General features: G+C 37.3%; 2 pseudogenes; both read right to left on the reverse strand.

Moving 5' to 3' along the window:
- Nucleotides 1–3270: 3270 nt before the first annotated feature.
- Nucleotides 3271–7260, reverse strand: LOC143671851 (ADP/ATP translocase 2-like; annotated as a pseudogene).
- Nucleotides 7261–12268: 5008 nt separating this feature from the next.
- LOC143671852 (AP-1 complex subunit sigma-2 pseudogene) lies at nt 12269–12817 on the reverse strand (annotated as a pseudogene).
- Nucleotides 12818–25035: the final 12218 nt, after the last annotated feature.

Genomic DNA, 25035 nt, shown 5'->3' on the forward strand with positions numbered 1-25035 from the left:
ACTTATGCCACTGGATCAACAAGCCAAGAAGGGGATTACATTATTATCTGGGGTGATTGACCCTGACTATCAGGGGGAAGTGGGACTGCAACTACTCAATGGAGGTAACAAAGAGTTTTCCTGGAATATAGGAGATCCCCTAGGGCTTCTCTTAGTACTACCATGACCTGTGATTAAAAATCAATAGAAAACTGCAACAACCCAATCCAGGCAGGACTACCAATGGCTTTGAAACTTCAGGAATAAAGGTCCGCGTCACCCCACCAGGCAAAGACTCACAACCAGCTGAGGTGCTTGCTGAGGGTAAAGGGAACATGGAATGCATAGTGAAAGAAGGTAGTGATAAATATGAACTTCGACCACGTGATCAGTTACAGAAACGAGGACTATAATGCTGTTTACTTCATGTTATACTATTCAAGTTTTAAGATGTCAAGTTTAAGACTGAATATTACCCAAGGATTTGTACCCTATTCTGGAGAGATTTAATGTGTTTCCAGTTATATGCAGGACCATTGAGTATTGTTAGGTGAAAGAAAAAATGTGTGTTTTATTGTTTTTTATTTAGAAATTAGGTATGATTTAAGGTGGTATGTATAGCTGCCAAGTTGACAAGGGGTGGACTGTCATGGTTAGGTTCATGTGTCAACTTGGCCAAGTTTTGGTACCTTTTTGTCTGGTTGGGCAAGTGCTGACCTGTCTGTGGCAATGAGGACATTTCATAGGATTAAATCATGATCATGTCAGCTACATCCAAAGCTGATTCCATTTGTAATCAGTCAAAGGGGAGTGTCTTCTGCAATGAGGGATGCTTAATCTGATCACTGGAAGCCTTTTAAGGAGGATTCAGAAGAGACAGGCTCTTCCTGTTTCAGCTGGTGAGCCTCTCCTGTGGAGTTCGTCCAGACCCTCATCGGAATTGTTGGCTTCACAGCCTGCCCTGCAGATTTTGGACTCTGCATTCCTGCAGTCATGTGAGATACTTTTATAAATTTTATATTTGTGAGTGTTCCCTGTTGATTCTGTTTCTCCAGAGAACCCTAACTAATACAGACAGTTTCCAAGATGTTTTTCATAGCTTAAATGTTTTTTATTAAAAAAAGATAATCTTGTCCTAAAGTAAAATGACTGTTCCAGAATGAAGAGAAGAGAGTAGGACAAAACCTAAATAAATATGTTCAGTTGTACAAAGTTCACAGAAGGAAATTCATTTGTCATGGTAAATGCTGGTGAATATTTGATAAATTCAGAAGTTTTTAAAAGGGTTTTATATGAAGTAGTAGATTCATGCAAGAATAGAATTTGCTTTTCTCTCTGTTAAAGTGACAAATTTTCTTACATTATTGACCTGCTCTTAATTAGATGGTGTAAATTTTTTTAACCATCTTGTTCTAGTTTGCTAGCTGCCAGAATGCAACACACCAGAGATGGATTGGCTTTTAATAAAAGGGGATTTATTTCATTATTTCTTCAATGGAAAGGCAGCTAATTTTCCACTGAGGTTCTTTCTTATGTGGAAGGCACAGGATGGTCTCTGCTGGTCTTCTCTCCAGGCCCCTGGGTTCCAACAACTTTCCCCGGGGTGACTTCTTTCTGCATCTCCAAAGGCCTGGGCTGAGCTGCAAGTGCTGAGATGAGGAATGCCGAGCTGCTTAGGCTGTGCTACGTTGCACTCTGTCATTTAAGCACCAGCCAATTAAGTCAAACATCACTCATTGCAGCAGACACGCCTCATAGCCGACTGCAGATGTAATTAGCAACAGATGAGGTTCACGTACCATTGGCTTATGTCCGCAGCAACAAAACCAGGTATGCTCACCTGGCCAAGTTCACAACTGAATCTAACTAACACACATCTGAATAACCTGTGTGGAAGGCAAACATACTTTGTGTTAGCAGAATAATTTCCTGTTCTTTATATTGATCTTAATGTCCTTTATTGTTTAAAAGAAAAATATTGTCATACTAAAATAACTAGAGGTTTTACAATCAAGTAAAAAAAGTTTTTTACAATCAAGTAAAAAAAAGTCAAATATTGCTTCATAATGATCTATGATCATGTTTGACCAAGTGTTCAAACCTGACAAATGTGTCATTTTTCCTTCCCAAAATCAAAACTTAAATGATGTCCTTTTTTTGTACAGTAACAAATCTATTGTTTACATTTTTAAAAAAATGCTATCAGTGGCTTTTTAAACAATCACAGAGTTGTACATTCTTCACCACAATCAATTTCAGAACATTTTTATTACTCCCAAAAGAAAAACCCTGCATCCCTTAGCAGTCATCTCCCAATCTGTCTATCCTTCCCCAGTCCTACATAATCACTAATTTATTTCTATCTCTATAGATTTATTTCTACTTAAATTTATTATATATGGAATCATGCAGTATGTAGTACTTTCTGACTGATTTCCTTCACTTATATAATGTTTTTAAATTATAATTATTTTTTAAATTAGAGAAGTACTTTTACAGAAAAGTTGTGTAAAAACTACAGCATTCCCATATGCCCCCCATTGTTGACACTTTGCATTAGTGTGATACCTTTGCTACAATTGTTGAAAGAATATTAAAATAGTATTATTAACTAGTCTATAGTTTGCATTAGGTACATTTTCCCACACATACCACTCTATTATTAATATCTTGTATTAGTGTTGTACATTTCTTATAATTCCTGAAACAACATTCTTATACTTGTACTATTAACCCCATTCCATGGTCCACAACAGGGTTTGTTGTGTTATGCATTCCAATGTTTAATCTTCTAACATTAATTCTAGTAACATACACAATCCCAACTTTTCCCTTTCAACCACTCTCACATACATAATTTAGTGCTGTTAGTTACACTCCCAAAATGTGCTGTGGTCACTGCCATACATTTCTGAAACATTTACAAGCAACCTAAATAGAAATTCTGTACAAATTAAGCATCAGCTCCCATTTCTCTATTCCAAATCTATCCTTTGGTGATCTACATTCTAGATTCTGACTCTATGAGTTTGGTTACCATAATTAGTTCATATTAGTGAGATCATACAATATTTGTCATTTTGTGTTTGGGTTATTTCATTCAGCATATCGTCCTCAAGGTTCATCCATGTTATTGCATGCATCAGGACTTCATTTTTAAAAATTTATTGTAGATATTTTTATGACATAAAATTTGTTATTTTATTAGGAATGACAGAAATAAATAATGTATTTTAGTCCCACCACCATCATCATCATCATGGAAATGGCTTTAAGATAATCAGATGAATATTATTGCTTCACATTTTCAACCACTAAATAGTTGCCATTTGATAAACAGCCAACCATCTGTGGAGAATGCACAAGATATATAATACAAAATACCAGTTCACAGTGGGGGAAACATAGTAGAAAATACTTATTTGAACTTCTTGAGTTCATCATACAAGACAAGCACAAAAGCACCACCTATGACTCTGAGAACATTGGATGATGTGTCCTTGAGGAAAGTTTTGTATCATTCATCGTAAGCAATCTTCCTGTGGCAGTTAAGTGTGACTGTGCACATGATATGAATTCCTTAATACTCTGACTGTGTCATCCTGTGGCAACTAAGTGTCAAGTGGATAGGAAGTCAACCCAGCAATGGCCGTGATGGATTTTGCAATCATCCAGCTGATGAAGATGTGAGTATTCTTGGGATCTGGAAACATTCCTTTTGCGGGGTCATAGTTACTGAAATGAGCAGCTCAGTAGATGGTAGTACCTTGTACTGACACATTAAAGCCTTGGTACAGGCCCTTAATCCCTTTGGGTTTGTAGGTCTTAACCAGACAGTCACCAAGGCCTCTGAATTCCCTTTCAGCTCCAGTTCCCCACATCAGCTGCTAGACGGTGTCATGGTCAGGTTCATGTGTCAATTTGACCAGGTGGTGGTACTCGTTGGTTGGGCAAGTGCTGGCCTGTCTGTTGCTATGAGGACATTTCATAGAATTAAATCATTATCACGTTGGCTGCATCCACTGCTGATTCCATTTGTAATCAGCCAAGGGGAGCGTCTTCTGCAATGAGTGATGTTTAATCTAATCAATGGAAGGCTTTTAAGGAGGATTCAGAAGGGACAGTCGCTCTTCCTACTTTGGCCAATGAGCCTCTCCTGTGGAGTTTGTCCAGACCCTCCATCAGAGTTGTCAGCTTCACAGCCTGCCCTACAGATTTTGGGCTCTATGTTCCCATGGTTACCTGAGACACTTTTATAAATTTTATACTTAATGATATTTCCTGTTGATTCTGTTTCTCTAGAGAACCCTAACTAATACAGATGGGTACTGGCAAAATCAAGAGGGTGTACAAAACATAAGGATGTGGCCTCAGCAGCACCACCTGATGCCTGGTTCCCTGCAAACGATTGCCAAAACTCGGTCCTCTTGTCCACACCACCCAAGAAAATCTGCTTGTATTTATCTTTGAAGGCAAAGTTGAGTGCCTGAGTGGTGAAGTGTTTGATGACGTTGGCCAGGTCACTATGCCAGAAGCACAGGACTCCCTGCTCCTTGGGGATATGAACCACAGAGTCTATCATGCCCTTGTACTGCTTATCTGTGGTGATTTGCTTGCTGGCATGCAATACCTCCAGCAGCAGCTTGACCCACTCAATAGGCACTACCACTGTCTTGGAGATGGTTGCAGTGAATCTACTTCCCAGGAAATCCTTGGCAAATGACAGAGAAGCATCTTTCAAGTTGAGAAGAATGAGGAGGTAAACAGGTGATGGTTGGGTCTGGGAACCAGCTTCTACTAAGGGGTTCTAGGCCTTCATTCATTCTTACAGCTGAATAATATTCCATAGTATATGTATACCACAATTTGTTTGCCTATTCATCAGTTGATGGACACTTGACTAGTTTACATCTTTTGGCAAATGTGAGTATTGCTGCTATGAACACCAGTGTGCAAATATCTGTTTTGGTCCTTGCTTTCAATTCTTTTGGGTATATACCTAGTGGCAGGCTTGCCTGTCATATGGTAATTCTATATTTAGCTTCTTTAGGAACTGCCAAACTGTCTTCCATAGAGGCTGTCACATTTTTCATTCCCACCAGATGTGAATGGGTGTCCCTATTTCTCCACATCCTCTCCAATATTTGTAATTTTCTGTTTTTTTCAATAGTGGCCATTCTATAACACAAAGCCAATCAAGAATTAAACCTTTGATAAGAAGGAGAAATGGACCTTCAGAGTTAACTCATCAAGATAATCAGATGCCCAGACATCACCAAAAACTTAGAGGCCATACTAAGAAACAAAACCACATGAAGATACTACAAGAAAAGGATATTACAGACCAATTTCTCTTATGAATATAGATGCAAAAATCCTCAACAAAATACATGCAAATCCAATCCAACAGTACATTAAAAGAATTATACACCATGATCAAGTGGGTTTTATCCCAGGTATGCAAGGCTGGTACAATATAAGAAAATCAATTAATGTAATACACCACATTAACAAAAATGAATGGCACAAAACACATGATCACAGAAAGGGCATTTGACAAAAATCCATCATCCTTTCTTAATAAAAACACTTTGAAAAATAAGAATAGAAGGAAACTTCCTCAACATGATAAAGTCTTCTACAGTGGCTGGACCATTTTATATTCCTACTGACAATGAATGAATGTTTGTATTTCCCTATATCTTCTTCAACACTTGCAGTTTTCTTTTCTTTTTTTTTTTTTTTAAATTGTAGCCATTCTAGTGAGTGTGAAGTGATATCTCACTATGGTTTTGATTTGCATCCCTTAATAGTAAATGATGTTGAACATCTTAAGTGGATTTTTTTTTTGCCATTTGTATATCTTCTTTGGAGAAATGTCTATTCAAGTCTTTTATTCATTTTTTGTATGCTGTATGATGGGGGTCACATTTCATTCTTTTTCCATATATCATGTTATTTTAGCACTATTGGTTGAATTTGTTTTTTGTTTGTTTGTTTGTTTTGGGAAGTGCATGGGCTGGGAATCAAACTCGGGTCTTCTGCATGGCAAGTGAGAATTCTACCACTGAACTTTCACCCCCTCTTTCATTCATTTTTTAAATGCATTGTTTTTTTATTGTCGAGTTGTAGAGTTTCTTTATATATTATAGATATTAAACCTTTATCAGATATGTAGATTCTAAGTATATTCTCCCATTGAATAGGTTATCTTTTCACTTTCATGATAATATCCTTTGATGCACAAGTTTTTAATTTTGATGAGGTTCTATTTATCTATTTTCTTTTGTTGTTTGTACTTTGAGTTTAAAATCTAATTAACAATTGCCTAATACAAGCTTGTGAAGATGCTTCCCTATATGCTCTTCACGGAGTTTTATAATCCTGGCTCTTATAATTAGGACATGATTCATTGTTGTTGATTTTTTTTATTAAGCATGAAATAGGGGTCCTCCTTCATTCTTTTGCCTATGGATATGTCATTCTCCTGACATCATTTGTAGAATAAATATTTTTCCAAACTGAATGGACTTGGCAGTTTTTTCAGAAATCATTTGGCCATAGATGTGAGGGTTTCTTTCTGAGCTCTTAATTTCATTGCTATGTGTATCTATCCTTGTGCCAATAGCATGCTCTTTGACCACTGTATCTTTCTAATAAGTTTTAAAGTTGGGAGGTGTGAGTCCTCCATCTTCATTCTTCTTTTTCGAGATAACTTTGGATATTTGGTGGCCTTTACCCTTCCAAATAAATTTGATGATTGGCTTTTCCCTTTCTACAAAGAAAGCTGTTGGAATTTTGATTGGGATTGCATTGAATATATAATTGTTTTGGGTAGAATTGACATCTTAGCAATAGTTAATCTTCCAATCCAAAGAGCATGGAATGCTTTTCATTTATTTAGGGCTTCTTTGATTTCTTTTAGAAAAATTTTGTAGTTTTCCGTGTATAAGTTCTCTATATACTTGCTTAAAATTGTTCCAAGATATTTGATTTTTTTAAGGTTTTAAAAGTGGCATTTATTGATTGAAAATAAATGTGTAGATAAGCTCTTGGTAGCATGGAATCCATTTTTTAATGAACTTGAAGTACGTGAAGACTCCTCAAATCTTCCACCATTTATCTTGTATGTGCTTATAATAACAAACACCACATTCAAATGGAGGTGAATTTTCAACATTTTACTGGGAAAGATTTTTTTAAAAGTCTTCCTTAAGCAGCTCTCCACAGTTTGATACTTTTGAAAAGAGATACATGAAAACATACTGTGGTGATGTACATGTAACATTTATTACAACTAGTTGGTGATGTGATAAAACAATGATCATGTGGTCTGAATATTGGTCACTATTACAACAAAGCTTAATCCAGCCCAGCATATACAAGTGAAAATGTAAACCAGAAGAGATGTTTAAATATGAGTGAGTATGTATAAAAATGATATTGAAACAATATATAGCTTTTAAAAATATAGGGCCCTCTAATGCCATTTAACCTCAATCAGCATTCACTTTTCTGTGAAAGGTGTTTTTTTTTTTCTCTAAGACTTCTGATAGCCAGGCAGTACCATGGAAAGGAAGGAAGATAACGATAAAGTTTGCAGTAGTTCTAAATAGAGGGAAACAATAGGAAAGCAAAATGAATTTGGCTTTACGAAGCACCTCAGAGGGAATATTCGTGCTTTAAACAATAACTTATGCAATGCTTTGTGAAAAGATCCACACGTTTTCTGTTAAGATACTGTAATAAAGTCTTGCTAAATCGACATTTCCACTTTATTTGGGGGCATCAAAACAATGCAATTAAGTGACTAAATGATTACAACCACAAAGAATTCATCTAAGCAGTCAAATGTGTCTTGGCTTTAAAAAGAAATGTGCCAAGATGCAGCAGTTGATTCTACATTTCTCATCCCAGGTTCAGAACACCCAGGAAATATTTTTGTGTGTAAAAAATAATCATTCTAATTAAATGATTTAAAATCTGTATTCCTTTTGTGTTTTAAGATATGTAGCTTCCAACAGGGATCTTTGGTATAAATTTGTTTGTTTTAGAAAGTCTCAAAAGAGTTAAATTTTTGTTCGTTATGTAACATGCAAATTCCCTTTATTCTTATATGTACTGAAATATTGCACCAATCTTTGGTTTCATAAAACCAGGTTTCACTTTATAATTTAACAGTTTCCTTTGTCAAATACAGTAATGTAATAAATGCACATTGCCTGGTGGTATCATTTTCATACATACACAGAATCAGATTAAGAGAAACTGACATTCAGACTTTCTTTTTTTTAAATTAGGAAATGCACTAGTCAAAATATAAGTTTTGTAACTAATAAACATTTTTTGCTTTAGTCTTACACAGAAGGTGACATTTTAAAATATTAATTACCATCTATTTTCAGTACCCTGCAATAATGACATTCCTTTGTTCTTCCTCATGCAAAAATATTTTTAAAATTGTACCTTGTACATTTCACTATTATACACTCTAAGCATTCCTAGATTATACCATCTCAATCTTTAACAACTACCTTTCTTTCTGATTTCATTTATATCCCCAGCCCTCCTCCCTCTATCATACTCACATGCAGCTTCATTCAGCATTTTAACATAATTATATTACAGTTAGGTAGTATTGTGCTTTCCATTTCTGCATTTTTGTATCCAGTCCTGTTGCACAGTCTGTATCCCTTCAGCTCCAATTACCCAATATCTTACCCTATTTCTATCTTCTGAGGTCTCTGTTATGAACAAAATATTCCAAGTTTATTCACTAATGTCAGTTCATATCAGTGAGATGATACAGTATTTGTCCTTTAGCTTTTGGCTAGTCTCACTCAGCATAATGTTCTCAAGGTCCATCCATGTTGTTACATACTTCATAAGTTTATTCTGTCTTAAAGCTGCATAATATTCCATCATATGTATATACCAAAGTTTGTTTAGCCACTCGTCTGTTGATGGACATTTTGACTGTTTCCATCTCCTTGCAATTGTAAATAATGCTGCTATAAACATTGGTGTGCAAATGTCCGTTTGAGTCTTTACCCTTATGTCCTCTGAGTAGATACCTAGCAATGGTACTGTCGGGTCATACGGCAATTCTATATTCAGCTTTTTGAGGAACCGCCAAACTGCCTTCCACAATGGTTGCACCATTTGACATTCCCACCAACAGTGAATAAGTGTGCCTCTTTCTCCATATCCTCTCCAGCACTTGTCATTTTCTGTTTTGTTGATAATGGCCATTCTGGTGGGTGTGAGATGATATCTCATTGTAGTTTTGATTTGCATTTCTCTAATGGCCAGGGACGTTGAACATCTCTTCATGTGCCTTTTGGCCATTTGTATTTCCTCTTCTGAGAGGTGTCTGTTCAAGTCTTTTTCCCATTTTGTAATTGGGTTGGCTGTCTTTTTGTTGTTGAGTTGAACAATCTCTTTATAAATTCTGGATATTAGACCTTTATCTGATATGTCATTTCCAAATATTGTCTCCCATTGTGTAGGCTGTCTTTTTACTTTCTTGATGAAGTTCTTTGATGCACAAAAGTGTTTAATTTTGAGGAGTTCCCATTTGTTTCTTTCTTCAGTGCTCTTGCTTTAGGTGTAAGGTCTATAAAACTGCCTCCAATTATAAGATTTATAAGATACATTCCTACATTTTCCTCTAACTGTTTTATGGTCTTAGACCTGATGTTTAGATCTTTGATCTATTTTGAATTAACTTTTGTACAGGGTGTGAGATACGGGTCCTCTTTCATTCTTTTGCATCTGGATATCCAGTTCTCTAGGCACCATTTACTGAAGAGGCTGTTCTGTCCCAAGTGAGTTGGCTTGACTGCCTTATCAAAGATCAAATGTCCATAGATGAGAGGGTCTATATCTGAACACTCTATTCAATTCCATTGGTCAATATATCTATCTTTATGCCAGTACCATGCTGTTTTGACCACTGTGGCTTCATAATATGCCTTAAAGTCAGGCAGCGTAAGGCCTCCAACTTCGTTTTTTTTTTCCCTCAAGATACTTTTAGCAATTCGGGGCACCCTACCCTTCCAGATAAATTTGCTTACTGTTTTTTCTATTTCTGAAAAGTAAGTTATTGGGATTTTGATTGGTAGTGTGTTGAATCTGTAAGTCAATTTAGGTAGGATTGACATCTTAACTATATTTAGTCTTCCAATCCATGAACACAATATGCCCTTCCATCTATTTAGGTATTCTGTGATTTCTTTTGACAGTTTCTTGTAGTTTTCTTTGTATAGGTCTTTTGTCTCTTTAGTTAAATTTATTCCTAAGTATTTTATTCTTTTAGTTGCAATTGTAAATGGAATGTGTTTCTTGATTTCCCCCTCAGATTGTTCATTACTAGTGTATAGAAACACTACAGATTTTCGAATGTTGATCTTGTAACCTGCCACTTTGCTGTATTCATTTATTAGCTCTAGTAGTTTTGCTGTGGATTTTTTAGGGTTTTCAACATATAGTATCATGTCATCTGCAAATAGTGATAGTTTTACTTCTTCCTTTCCAATTTCGATGCCTTGTATTTCTTTTTCTTGTCTAATTGCTCTGGCTAGAACTTCCAACACAATGTTGAATAGCAGTGGTGATAGTGGACATCCTTGTCTTGTTCCTGATCTTAGGGGGAAAGTTTTCAGTTTTTCCCCATTGAGGACGATATTAGCTGTGGGTTTTTCATATATTCCCTCTATCATTTTAAGGAAGTTCCCTTGTATTCCTATCCTTTGAAGTGTTTTCAACAAGAAAGGATGTTGAATTTTGTCAAATGCCTTTTCTGCATCAATTGAGATGATCATGTGATTTTTCTTCTTTGATTTGTTGATATGGTGTATTACATTAATTGATTTTCTAATGTTGAACCATCCTTGCATATCTGGGATGAATCCTACTTGGTCATGATGTATAATTCTTTTAATGTGCTGCTGGATTCGATTTGCTAGAATTTTGTTGAGGATTTTTGCATCTATATTCGTTAGAGAGATTGGTCTGTAGTTTTCTTTTTTTGTAATATCTTTGCCTGGCTTTGGTATGAGGGTGATGTTGGCTTCATAGAATGAATTAGGTAACTTTCCCTCCTCTTCAATTTTTTTGAAGAGTTTGAGCAGGATTGGTACTAATTCTTTCTGGAATGTTTCGTAGAATTCACATGCAAAGCCGTCTGGTCCTGGACTTTTCTTTCTGGGAAGCTTTTTAATGACTGATTCAATTTCTTTACTTGTGATTGGTTTGTTGAGGTCATCTGTTTCATCTTGTGTCAAAGTTGTTTGTTCATGCCTTTCTAGGAAGTTGTCCATTTCATCTACATTGTTGTATTTATTGGCATAAAGTTGTTCATAGTATCCTGTTATTACCTCCTTTATTTCTGTGGGGTCAGTGGTTATGTCTCCTCTTCCATTTCTGATCTTATTTATTTGCATCCTCTCTCTTTTTCTTTTTATCAATCTTGCTAAGGGCCATTCAATCTTATTGATTTTCTCATAGAACCAACTTCTGGTTTTATTGATTTTCTCAATTGTTTTCATGTTCTCAGTTTCATTTATTTCTGCTCCAATCTTTGTTATTTCTTTCTTTTTGCTTGCTTTGGGGTTAATTTGCTGTTCTTTCTCCAGTTCTTCCAAGTGGACAGCTAATTCCCAAATTTTTGCCCTTTCTCCTCTTTTGATACAGGCATTTAGGGCAATAAATTTCCCTCTTAGCACTGCCTTTGCTGCGTCCCATAAGTTTTGATATGTTGTGTTTTCATTTTCATTTGCCTCGAGATATTTACTGATTTCTCTTGTAATTTCTTCCTGGACCCACTGGTTGTTTAAGAGTGTGTTGTTGAGCCTCCACATATTTGTGAATTTTCTGGCGCTTTGCCTATTATTGATTTCCAACTTCATTCCCTTATGATCTGAGAAAGTGTTTTGTATGATTTCAATCTTTTTAAATTTGTTGAGACTTGCTTTGTGGTCCAGCATATGGTCTATCTTTGAGAATGATCCATGAGTACTTGAGAAAAATGTGTATCCTGCTGTTGTGGGGTGTAATGTTCTATAAATGTCTGTTATGTCTAGCTCATTTATTGCAATATTCAAATTCAAACTTTCAACTATCCAGAAAAGGTATCTTTCTTTTCTGCATCATTCTAACTCATATTTAAGTCCTGTAATTTCTCACTTGAGTAACCAAAGTTCCCTATAAAAAAAGTAAGTATTTTTGTGTAGGTCTGAATGAAGTGGCATAGCACACAGTAATACTGACAAACATCTTACACCATTAGCTAATATGGGCATGAAGGCAGTGAACAGCTACAGTGTGTGAAATGCCACAAGAAGTCCTCAACAAGGGAAAAGAGTAATGTCAGTCCAATTTTTTCAAGAACACTACGTGGAGTTTCAGCTTCCTCCTGCAGGAAATCTGCCTGCTCAGTGACCTTGAAGACATTTTTCTTGGATGTTTCCTGAACTTCCCCTCCGAAGAGAAACTCATCCAAAATAAAGTAAGCCGTCTCAAAATTAAAGATGATATCAAGTTCACACACACTGCCAAAATACTTGTCAAGTAATTCCACATAACAATGAATTATTTCCAGGGTAATTAGTTCATTGTCTTGATCCTCAATAACACAGCAAAAATACGTACTAGCATACCTTTTGCAAAAAATCTTCAGATCTCGCCACTTAAGAAAGCTGCACATTTTAGGTTTACGTGTTAAAACAGTTTGAACAAGTTCCCTTGTGATCTTTTTCTTCTCTTTGTCCGACAGTGGGACATACCATTTCTGCAGTTGAAGCTTTCCCTCACGACTAAAAAGCAGCATAAATTGCATTGTGGCCGTGGGCTGCGGGCTCGTCGGAGCTCCGCCTGCAACAGCTGTGGCGGTGGCTGAGGAGAAACCCCTGTCTCCGACCTGAGGAGCAGCAGCCATTTTGCCCCTGGGAGGGAACCGACTGGGCGAAGGGCAGGTTTAGGCAGCGAGGGGAGGGCGAGCTGGCAGACCCCGCCCCAGGGATATTTGATTTTTTAACTTGCAAATTTAAGTGGATTTTTTTCTTTATCTTCTCAGATGGTTCATTACTAGTTTGTAGAAACACTACTGATTTTTGTATATTGATCGTTATCCCACCACTTTGCTGAATTCGTTTATTAGCTATAGAAACTTTGTTGTAGTTTTTATCTCTATATATATAAAGGATCATGTTGTTTGCAAATAGGGAAAGTTTTATCAATTCCTTTCCAATCTGGATGCCTTTGGGCGGCGGGGGGCGGGGGGGAGGGGGGAAATGGTCCGGGAATCGAACCCGGGTCTCCCGCATGGAAGGTGAGCATTCTACCACTGAATCACCCATGTGCCCCGGATGCCTTTTATTTCTTTTTCTTGCATAGTTGCTCTGGCAGGAACTTCTGGTACTATGTTGAATAACAGTGGTGACAGTGGGCATCCTTGTCTTTTCCAGATCTTAGAGGAAAGTTTTCAGTCTTTCACCATTGTGAAAGATGTTCACAGTAGGTTTTTCATATATGCCCTTTGTCAAGTTGAGGAAGTTCCCTTCTATTCCCATTTATCTAAGTGTTTTATGAAGAAAGGATGCTGGGTTATGTCAAATGACTTTTCTGCATTAATTGAGATTGTCGTGTGCTTTTTTCCCCCCTGCAATTTGTTAATGTGGTGTATTATATTAATTGATTTTCTTGTGTTGAACTACCCTTGCATATCTGGGATAAATCTTATTTGGCCATGTTGTATAGTTATTTTAATTTGCTATTAGATTCAGTTTGCTAGCATTCTGTTGATGATTTTTGCATCTATATTCGTAACGGATAGTGGTCTGTAATTTTCTTTTCTTGTGGTATCTTTATTTGATATTGGTGATATTGGGTGTGAGGGTGATATTGGCCTCATAGAATGAGTTAAGAAATGTTCTTTCCTCCTCAATGTTGGGAGATTTGGAGCACGATTGGTGTTACTTCTTGGAATGTTGGATAGAATTCACCTGCAGGTCAGGTGCTTTGTATCGTTGGTATGTATTTGACTACTGATTCAATCTCTTTACGTGTAATTGGTGTGGTGAGATACTCTATTTTTTCTAGAGTCAGTGTAGGCTGTTTGTAAGTTTCTAGGAATTTGTCCATTTTCATCTATGTGGTCTAATGTGTTGGTATACACTTGTTCATAGTATCCTCTTCTGATCTTTTTATTTCTGAGGGGCCCATGGTAATGATCCCCTCTCATTTCTAACTTTATTTATTCATGTCCTCACTCTTTTTTTCTTTGTAGGTTATTTTGGTTTGCTAAAGCTGCTGGAATGCAATAACCAGAAATAGGTTGGCCTTTACAAGAGAGGTTTATTAGGTTACCATTCTAAGACCATGAAAATGTCCAGATTAAGGCATCAAGAGAAATTTACCCTCTCGAAGGAAAGGCTGATGGCATCTGGATCCCTCTGTCACATGGGAAGGCACATGGTGATGTCTGCTGGTCCTTCTCTCCTGCTCTCCTGGGTTGGTTTCAATGGCTCTCTCCTCTGGAGACTTTTGTCTGGATTTCATCTCTTAGCTTCTCTGGGCATTTCTTTCTCTCTAATTTCTCTCTCCCTGTGTTTCTGTCTTTTATACTCTCATAAAGGACCAGTGAAGGATTAAAGCCCACCTTGAATGGGCTGGGTCATATCTCAATTGAAATAGCCTAACCCAAAAGTCCTACCCACAATAGGTCTGTCCCTACAAGAACGAATTAAAATAACATATCCTTTTCTGGGATACATAACAGATTCAAACCAGCACATTTCACCCTCTGGACTCCCAAAAGACATGTTCTTTCCATATGCAAAATACATCTTCCATCAAAATATCATAAAAGCCTTAAACCATATTGTAATAATATTAAGTACGAACTATGAAAATCAGTTACAGGCATGGTTTGTTCTAAGGCAAAATTCCCCTCTGGTTATGGACCTGTGAAACTTAGAACAAGTTTTCTGCTTCTAATATAGAAAGAAAGGACAATCATAGAATAAACATTCCCATTGTCATAGGGTGAAATTGAAAGGAAACCAGGGGTCACTGGGCCAAAACAGTTCTGAAAACCAGCAGGGCATACTTTCTTAAATTTTAAGTTCTGAGAGTCATTTATAGAATGATATTTTATCCCACCCTCTCCAAGGGCTTACACAGCATCCCTGCTCTCTCCAAATACTGGGGTGAGGATTCCAATATCACGCATTGGGGAGACCACCTTGTTCTTGGCCCCACCCTCCACAAGCATCTGGGTGGCATCTAGACACTATGCCATCTCTGGGATACATGCTCAACCCCTTCAGAACAGTGGGGTGATCACCAGACTCTCCCCCATTCCTGGGGAATGTGCTCCACCCTCTCTGAGGTCTGGGAAGGCAGCATTCTTCCTGAACAAATGGGCTGCCAAGGTTCCCTCAATTCCCCAGGCATCTGAGAGTCCTGGGGTGGGAACCTTCTTCTTGAACAATGGAGCAGAAGGCCCACCCTCTGCAAACTCACCCTTTCAGTGTGCATGGGTGGGTCCACTCTCCTGGCCTGTGGTTTCTTTGCTCCAGACCTTAGCTTCCATGGTTCTGCCTTTGAAGTAATTTTTCCTTCAATCTGTCCCTTTTATTCAGACTGGCAGTGGTTCCATTTATACAGATCCTGGAACAAACTTGTCAGTTTCCCATGCAGGAAACAAGCGTCCCAAACATCAGACAATAGGACTTTCTACAAATCCTTTCTGAATAACTCCATTTCCAATTCTGACTCCCACTGACATGGCTGACTGGTTCTTCCATATGCAGTTAAATTCGCCAGTGCACTTGCCTCTGGGGCCTCACTTTCTGGAAGCCCAGAATTTTCCAGACCACCAGTTTCTGGTTTCTTTGTATCCAAGAGTTCAATTGGATTTTTTCTGTCTGAAAATGTCTTTTCTTTAAATGTTGGATGATTTACCTACAGTAATTTGATTAAATTTTAAATATACCAATTGATGGATTTTTACAGAAGCATACACTCATGTATCTATTAACTACATCAAAACAGAATTTTTTGAGTGCCCCAGAAGTCTCTTTCCTGCCACCTCCCAGTAAATACTCCCCCAAAGGTAATCACCATAATGATCTCTATCACCATACATGGATTTTGTCCATTATTAGACCTCATATATGTGTAATCATACAGTTTGTACTCTTAGTGTTTGTCTTCTGTCACTCAACATTAGTGTGTGATTCATTTATTTTGTTGCACGTAACAATAGTTCATTATGTTTCACTGATGGGTAGTATTTGATTGGATAAGTATATCACAGTTATTTGTGTATTCTCCCATTGGCTATTTGTGTTGTTTCCAATTTGAGGCTATTATCAATAAAGATGCTATGAATATTCTTGTATATGTGCTCTCATGGACAAAACCCTCATTTCTTTGGGGTTTATAGATAGGAATGGAATTTCTGTGTCATAGAGTATACATTCAATCAACTTCAGTAGATTCTGGCAAATAGTTTTTCCAAGATGATTATGCTAATTTACACCTTCAACAGCAATTATGAAAGTTCCAGTCGTTCCACATTCCTATCAACACCAGATATTATCAGTCCTTTTATTTTTAGTCATTTTAGTGAATATGTACTGGCACTTCATCATGGTTTTAATTTGTATTTGCTGATAATAATTTGAGCTCCTTTTCAGATGCTTATTTTCCATTTTATGTCATGTATTTTGGAAGACCTGGTTGAGCATTTTCAACCATTTAAACAAATTGTGTCATCTTTGATTTTCTTTTTTAAAGGATTCTTTCTATATTCTGTATATGACTTTTGTTAAATATATGTATTGTGAATGTTTTCTCCAAACCTGTAACTTACCTTTTCACTCTCTTAATGGTGTTTTTTCATCCACAAAAGTTTTCAATTTTTATGAGATACAACTTATCAATCTTTTCTTTTAAGATGAAAGCTGTTGGTGTATGGTTTAAGAAACCTTTGCTTACCTGAAAGTCCTAAAGGTATTCTCCTATTTATCTTTTACCTGATGTTTATAATATATCTTGAGTATATTTTTGGGTATAGTGTGAAGAAGATTATATATGGATATGTATATAAAGATTATATACAGATACCCAGTTGACACAGCACCATTTATTGAAAAGACCATCATTTGTTCTACTGAATTGCAGTGGGTCTTTTTTTCTTTTTTTGTAAGTCAAGTGATTGCATATTTGTTTCTGGACTATTCGGTTCTACTGGCTTGTTCTTGCATCAATGCAGCACTGTCCTAATTATTGTAGATTTATAATAAGTCTTCATAACTGAGAGTGTTAAGCCTGTCAATTATGTTATTTTTTATTTTCAAAATTGTCTTGCTTATTCTAGGTCTTCTGCATTTCCAAATGATTTTACAATTAACTGTTCAACTTCCATACAAAAATACCCTCCTGAGATTTTGATTAGGATTGCATTGAGTCTTTGATAAATTTTCAGAAAATTGAAATCTCAGCAATATAAACTTTTCAAATAAACAAACATGATGTATCTTTCCATTTGTTTAGACATTCTTTAATTTCTCTCAACAATGCTCCATAAGTGGGATTTTAAACATTTTTCATTCAGTTTGTTCCTGGGTAACTCACATTCTATGCTATTGTAAATGGTATTGCCTTTTGTTTAATTTTCTAATTGCTGTTATTTATTTAGAAATTCAACAGATTTTTGTGTATTTAATTTTTCTCAGACTTTGTTAAACTCATTTAATATTTCAAAGAGTTTGTAGATACCTTTGAGTATTTTACATACATAATCATGTTATCTTTGACTAAAGACAGGTTACTTCTTCATTTATAATCTTTATATTTGTGAAATTTATTTTTCTTGATTTGTGCTAACTAAGGTTCTACTACAATGTTAAATAGAAATGGAGACAACAGTCATCTTTGTTTTGATTCTAATCTCAGGGGGACAGAGTTCAATACTTCACTTGTAAGTGGGAAACTAGTTTTTTTTTTAATACCCTGTGCTGGTTTGAAACTGTTATGTACCCCAGAAAAGCCACATCCTTTTAATCCAATCTTTTGGGGACAGACCTGTTGTTTGATGGGACCTTTTAATTAGGTTGTTTCCATGTAGAGGTGACCCCGCTCATTCAAGCTGGGTCTTAATCTGCTTGCTGGAGTCCTTTAAGGGAGAGACATTTTGGAGAGAGTTCTGAGCTGAGAGAAGCTAAGAGAGAAAGGGAAAACACCCCAGAGAATCCAGAAGACCCACAGGAGCTGAAAGAAATATTTGGAAACCAATCCAGGAGTGAAGCGCCACAGACATTGCCATGTGTCTTCCCATGTGACAGAAGAAAACCAGATACCATTGGTCTTTCTTCAGTGAAGTTATCCTCCTGTTAATGTCTTAGTTTGGATGTTTTTATGTCCTTAGAACTGTAAATTTGTCACCTAATACATCACCTTTGACAAAGCCAGCCCTTTTCTGGCATATTGCTTTCTTCAGCTTTACCAAACCAAAACAGACTTTGGTTACCAGAGAAGCAGGGTGCTGCTGAATTTTCAAATACCAAACATGTTGGAATAGCTTTGTAAATGGATAAGGGGAAGATTCCAGAAGAATTGTGAGGAACTTCCTCAAAAGGGCCCAGATTGCTTTCAAGAGACTGTTGGTAGCAATGTGGACTCTAAAGATACTTCCAATGAAGACTTAGACAGAAATGATGAATGTGTCATTGCAAATTGGAAGGAAGGTGACCCCTGGATGAACTCCACAGGAGAGGCTCACCAGCCGAAGCAGGAATGGGGCCTGTCTCCTCTGAGTCCTCCTTAAAAGGCTTCTTGTGATTAGATTAAGCATCACTCATTGTAGAAGACACTCCCCTTTGGCTGATTACAAGTGGAATCAGCTGTGGATGTAGCTGACGTGATCATGACCTAATCCTATGAAATGTCCTCATTGCAACAGACAGGCCAGCGCTTGCCCAATCAGATAAACAGGTACCACTACTTGGCCAAGTTGACACCTGTCCCTAACCATGACATGACCCTTTGGCAGACAATTTGGCAAAAGTGAGTTTTGGTGTTGTATATAAGGTAGAATTTGAAAGCAATGAGCTGGAATATCTAGCTGAGGAAATTTCTAAACCAAATGTGGAAAATTCAGCCTGGCTTCTCCTTGCAGCCTGTAGTAAAGCATGAGAGCAAAGAGATAAGCTGAGAACTGAACTGTTGGGTACAAAGAAACCAGAAACTTATAGTTTGGAAAATTCTGAGCTTTTGAAAACTGAATCTCCAAAGAATAGTGCCCCATGTGATGATTTAACCAAACGTGGAACCAGTTAGCCATTACAAGAGGAACCAGGATTGGAGATGGTTCTTAATCCAATCTTAAACCAAGATCCACGAAAAAAAAAGGATTTGTGGAAAGTCTTATTGTCTGATGGATTATACCCCTGTATGTTTCATGCTAAACCAAAGAAAAAACAAACACATTTTTTTGTGTGTGTGTGTGGAATCTGTATAAACAGAACCACTGCCAATATGGACTAAAAGGGATAGATTTAAGGAAAAACAACCTCATAGGCAGAACCATGTTGGCTGAGGTTTGGATCAAAGAAAACTCAGGCCAGGAGAGCAGACCCACATGGAAAGGATGAATTTTCCCTGGAGTCTGAAGAGGGTGGAGCATATTCCCCAGGGATTGGGGAGACCCTGGCCACCATCTCCCTATTCTGAAGGGATTAAGACTGTGCCCCAGAGACGGCACAGAGTCCAGGTGCCACCCTGGTGCTTGAAGAAAGTGGGACTGAGAATAAGGTCGTCTCCTCAATACTCCCAGTGTTGCAACCCTCACCTCATATTTGGAGAGAGCAAGGCTGCTGGGTAAGTCCTTGGAGAAGGTTGGACTTCTACTCTTAAACCTCAAGGATAAAGCATAATTCTATAGGTAACTCTCAGATTTTGAAATCTAAAGGATTTTGCCTGCAAATTTTCAGAATTTTTTGGGAACTTTGATCCCTGTTTCCATTTCAATTTCTCCCTATTACAATGGAAACATTTATCCTATGACTGTCCTTCCTTTGTTTATTGGAAGCAGATAACTCATTCTGGATTTCACAGATCTCTAGCCAGAGAATAATTTTGCCTTAGGATAGACCATGCTTGTAGCTGATTTTGATGAGACTTTGTACTGTTTTTGACCTGGTATTTTTTTCACATTATGATACTGTGATGAAATGAATGTATTTTGTATATGGAAAGAATGTGCCTTTTGGGGGTCCAGAAGGTGGAATGTGCTGGTTTGAAACTGTTATGTACTCCAGAAAAGCCCTGCTTTCTTAATCCAATCTTGGGAGGGGAGACCTCCTGTTGGGTGGAAACTTTTGAGTGGGTTGTTTTCATGGAGAGATGACCTTACCCATTAAAGCTGGGTCTTAATCCACTTGCTGGATTCCTTTACTGGAGAGAGATTTTGGGGAGAGCTCAGAGCTGAGAGAAGCTAATAGAGAAAGAAAACATACTAAGAGAAGCCAGAAGGAACTAAGAGAGACATTTTGAAACCAACCCAGGAGTGAAGGGCCAGCAGGCATTACCATTTGCCTTTCCATGTGATAGAGGAGCCCCAGACATCCTTGGCCTTTCTTCAATGAAAGTATCCTCTTGCTGATGCCATAGTTTGTATATTTTTTATGGTCTTATAACTGTAAATTTGTAGCCTAACAGATCCCCTTTGAAAAAGCCAACCCACTTCGGGTACATTGCATCCCAGCAGCTTTAGCAAACCAAAACATACCCCTTATTAAATTAAGGACGTTTCTTTCTCTTCCCAGTTTGGTGCTTTTTTAAAAAGTCATAAACAGGTGTTGAATATTATTAAATGTCTTTTATGTACCTATTGGAAGCTTTCGCCTTTATTTTGCTAATATAGCAATTTATACTGTTTGCTTTTCAAATGTTAAACCAAGCTTGCATTACTAAGATAAACCTTACTTGGTCATGATTCTTTTCATATATTGCTAGATTCAATTTATTAATCTTTTGTTTAGGATTTTTGCATCTATGTTCATAACAGATATTCACCTTCAATTTTCCTTTCTTGTTATATCCTTGTTAAGCTTTGGCTTCAGGGTTCTGCTGGCCTTATCAAATATATTTGTATCAGATTTCTTTTTAGGTTTTGCAGTGTATATACTTACACCCTTTTACTTTCGACCTTTCTTTATCCTAATTTTTAATGTGAGTCTATTTTAAGCAGTGTCTGGTTGCATTTTTTTCTATAAAAGAAAAGGCAGTCTGGGGTGCATGGGTGGTTCAGTGGTAGAATGCTCGCCGTCTATGTGGAAGACCCGGGTTCAATTCCTGGACCATGCACTCACCCCCTCCCCCAAAAGAAAAGGCAATCTGAAAAAAATTATATTTTAGTTGAAGTGCTTAGTATGTTTACATTTAAAGTAATTATTAAATTATACTTGGGTTTATAGCTATCATCTTGCTACTTGTTTTCTATTTGTCCTCTCTGTTCTTTATTTCTACCTTCTTGCCTTCTATTTTATTATTGAAATATCTTTATTACTCCATTTCCCTTCTACTATGTTTTGTGTTTTTTTGGGTGCATAGATCAGGAATCAAATCCAGATCTCCCACATTGCAGGTGAGCATTCTACCACTGAACCACTCATGCACACCATTTCCCTTCTATTATGCTTTATTTATGCATATTTTCATAATTCCTTTTGTGGTTATCCCAGAGAGTACAATATGCATCCTTTCCTTATTCCAGCCCACCTTAAATTAGTACTTTCACCACTTCCTTAATATGTAAGAAGCTTACAATAATTCTGCCCTATTTAATGGTCTATCATGTTTTGTGCTATCATTATTACATATTTTTTCTATATAAGTTTGAAACCCAAAGGACATTAATGTTATCATTATTTTAAGTAATTAGTGCTCTTTGTTCCTTCCTGCAGTACCATGATTCCACGTGTGATCATTTGCCATCAGTCCAAATTATCCCACATAATATTTCTTGTAGTGTGTGTTCTGATGTCAAAATTTCAGTTGCAAGGGTGGTATAACACAAGAAAATAAATCAATGTAATACAGCACATTAACAAATCAGAAGGGAAAATTCACATGATCATCTTGATTGATTCTGAAATAGCATTCTACAAAATTCAACATACTTTTTCTGATAAAGACACTTCAAAGGGTAGAATCAGGGCCATGGTAGCTCAGCAGGCAGCGTTTTCATCTGCCATGCCAGAGACCCAGGTTCGAGTCCTGATGCTTGCCCATGTAAAAAAAAAAAAAAAAAAGGTAGACTCAAAGGAAACTCCCTCAATATGATAAAGGGCATATATGAAAATCCCATAGTCAGCATTATAGTCAGCATTGTACTCAATAGTGAGGGACTGCAAACCTTCCCCTTAAGATAGGGAATGAGATGAGGCTGTCCACTGTCAAAAGGCAGAAATGAAATGAAACAAAATGTTTCAGTGGCCAAAGATTTCAAATAGAATCGAGGGGGCATTCTGGAGTTTACTCTTATGCAAGCTTCAGGCAGATATTGTAAATTTGCCACAGTATGCCAAGCCTCAACAACAATATTCCTGAAAACCCTAAAGAATACCCTGGGCTCTATCTAAGACTTTTACAAAATATTAAGTTTATTTTTTCAGAAAGTTAAAACTTCCATGTTTTTCTTATTCCAGATAAGCCCTGAAATCCAGAGGTACCAGTAATTTACCACACCAATACTGTGGGTCAACAGTAGCGGAGGATAAAGGGTATGGGAGAATTTGAATTTTATTTTTTTATTATTATTTCATTTCTGAAGTCATGAAAATGTTCTTAAATTGATCATGGGGATGTATACACAACTATGTGGTGATACTGTGAACCAGTGATTGCATATTTTGGATGGTTTGTGTAGTGTGTGTATAAACCTCAATAAAACTATAAAAAAGGTGGTTGAGACCCATCCTAGGGAGTGTCTAGAGCTGAGATTATGTCCCTGCAGAAGGGGTGATTGGGCATGGTTAGTTCTGTTGCCTTAATGTTCTTTTTTATTCTTTTTTTTAAAAGGTAATATTGAAGTGTGAAATGATTTTTAGACGGAGCTGGAATGGGGAAAAGTTTTCAACACTTTTGTTTTATTCTAACCGATAAAGTTAATAAAAAGCTGCCCATTTTGGAAAAAAATTGTAGGCCTGAATTATGGTTGGGTCTTCACAGTAGGCCATCACCAGCTGGAAGTAGATGGTCACTGCTCTACAAGCCTAGTTAGGGCAGCCCTGAAAGACAGGAGAGAAGAAAGTTTCTCCCAGTAAACTAAACTTCAGATGGAACACTTAGTTTCCACATTGTGTGGAAGGAAAGTTCACCTGGGATATGTATTTATTGGTTAGAAACTTGTTAAAAGCATAAGTGGAAAATTGATGACAAGGACATCTGGGAGAAAGATAAGTAGATGGTCCTGTTGGAATGGGCACAGGGTGTGAAGGTATTTATTCTCTAAATAAAGAAAGCATCTAGTCCAGAGGAGGTTCTCAATGTTCAGGTAAAAAAGATGATCTGACCTCTGGATGTTAGCTGAGTTCTCTCCTCAACCATGTCAATACTTCTGCAACAATTAGATGAACAGAACAAATATGCAGTCAGGGATAAAGTTTCTGCATAGCTTCAGTAAAATAAAGCCCACTAAAGCTTATTCTGCCTACTCCAAATGATGATATGTAACCCCTCAACAGCATGGGCTAGTATTGAGCTTGTGATATGGCACCATTCCCAAGGGTAACCAGCTGGCTTCCTGGTAGCAGGTTGATTTCATTGGACCTCTTCCACTGTGAAGGTGTAGTACTTTGTCCTCACAGGAAAGACACATATCCTAGTATAAATTTACCTTTATATCCATAGGGCTTCTTCACATCCACCATCATTCATGGATTTACAGACTGACTGATCTATGCCAGGGTAGCTCACGCAACATTGCCTCTGACCAGGAATTCACTTTATGACAGAGGAAGAGAGGCAGTGGGCTCATACCTATAGAATTCATTGGTCTTGCCATCTGTTCCATCATCCAGAAATAGCTGCCTTGGTAGAAGGTAGAAGAGACTGCTGAAGACTCAGTTGTGGCAGCAGCTTGGAGACATCCCGTGAGGTTTTAGTGCTATCATACAGGACAGTTTATGCTAAGAAACCAGCAATCCCATGGCCAGAATGTACAGAATGAAAACCAAGGAGTGGAATTAGGAGTGACCCTTCTCACTATAACGTCTAATAATTCACTTAAAGAATGTTCTTCTAATATCTCCAAGCTTGGGCTTGATGTGTTTGAAAGTTCTAGTGCCTAAGAGAGGAATGCTTACACAAGGTTACATGGTCAAGGTGCCAATGAGTGGGGAGCCGAGACATAAACTGCTATTTTAGACACATTATGCTACTGAAAAACAGAGGAGGAGGGCAGACTGGGGTGACTGATCCCAACTATCATGGAAAATTGGATTCCTATGACACAGTGAGAGAAAGGAAAACTAAGTTTGGAACCTAAGGGATTCACTGGGTTGTCTCTTATATTCCTTTTGCCCAATAATACTGGCCAGATGTGAACTGGGGCAACCCAATAATATAAGACCTTAAGGACTTAAATCCTACAGATATAAAGATTTAATTTTCTCCAGAAATTTAAGGACCCGATTAAGTCTAGATGTTGGCAGAGAGTAAAAGGTACATGGAATGAGTGGTGGAAGAAGGCAGCTTTGATTATCATTTAGGCAAGCTACAGCAAACAGACTGTGGCAGCAATGCTTTATTATTTTTTACTTGATTTTGTCCCCGATATCTTACATGAAGAATATTGGTAGTGATTACTGTTTTAGGTTTCAAGTGGGAATATGCCCCAATTTACATCATCCTATGATCATACAGTAGTTGAAGGTACATTGTGTGACCCTGTGCTCAGGACACAACTCTTCACCTAGAACAAGGGCAAGAGTGGATGCTGAGGGGCGTAAGTGGTGGACTGTGTTGGATATGTCCTATCTTCTC

The sequence above is a fragment of the Tamandua tetradactyla genome, chromosome X, assembly GCF_023851605.1.
Source record: "Tamandua tetradactyla isolate mTamTet1 chromosome X, mTamTet1.pri, whole genome shotgun sequence".
Taxonomy (NCBI): domain Eukaryota; kingdom Metazoa; phylum Chordata; class Mammalia; order Pilosa; family Myrmecophagidae; genus Tamandua; species Tamandua tetradactyla.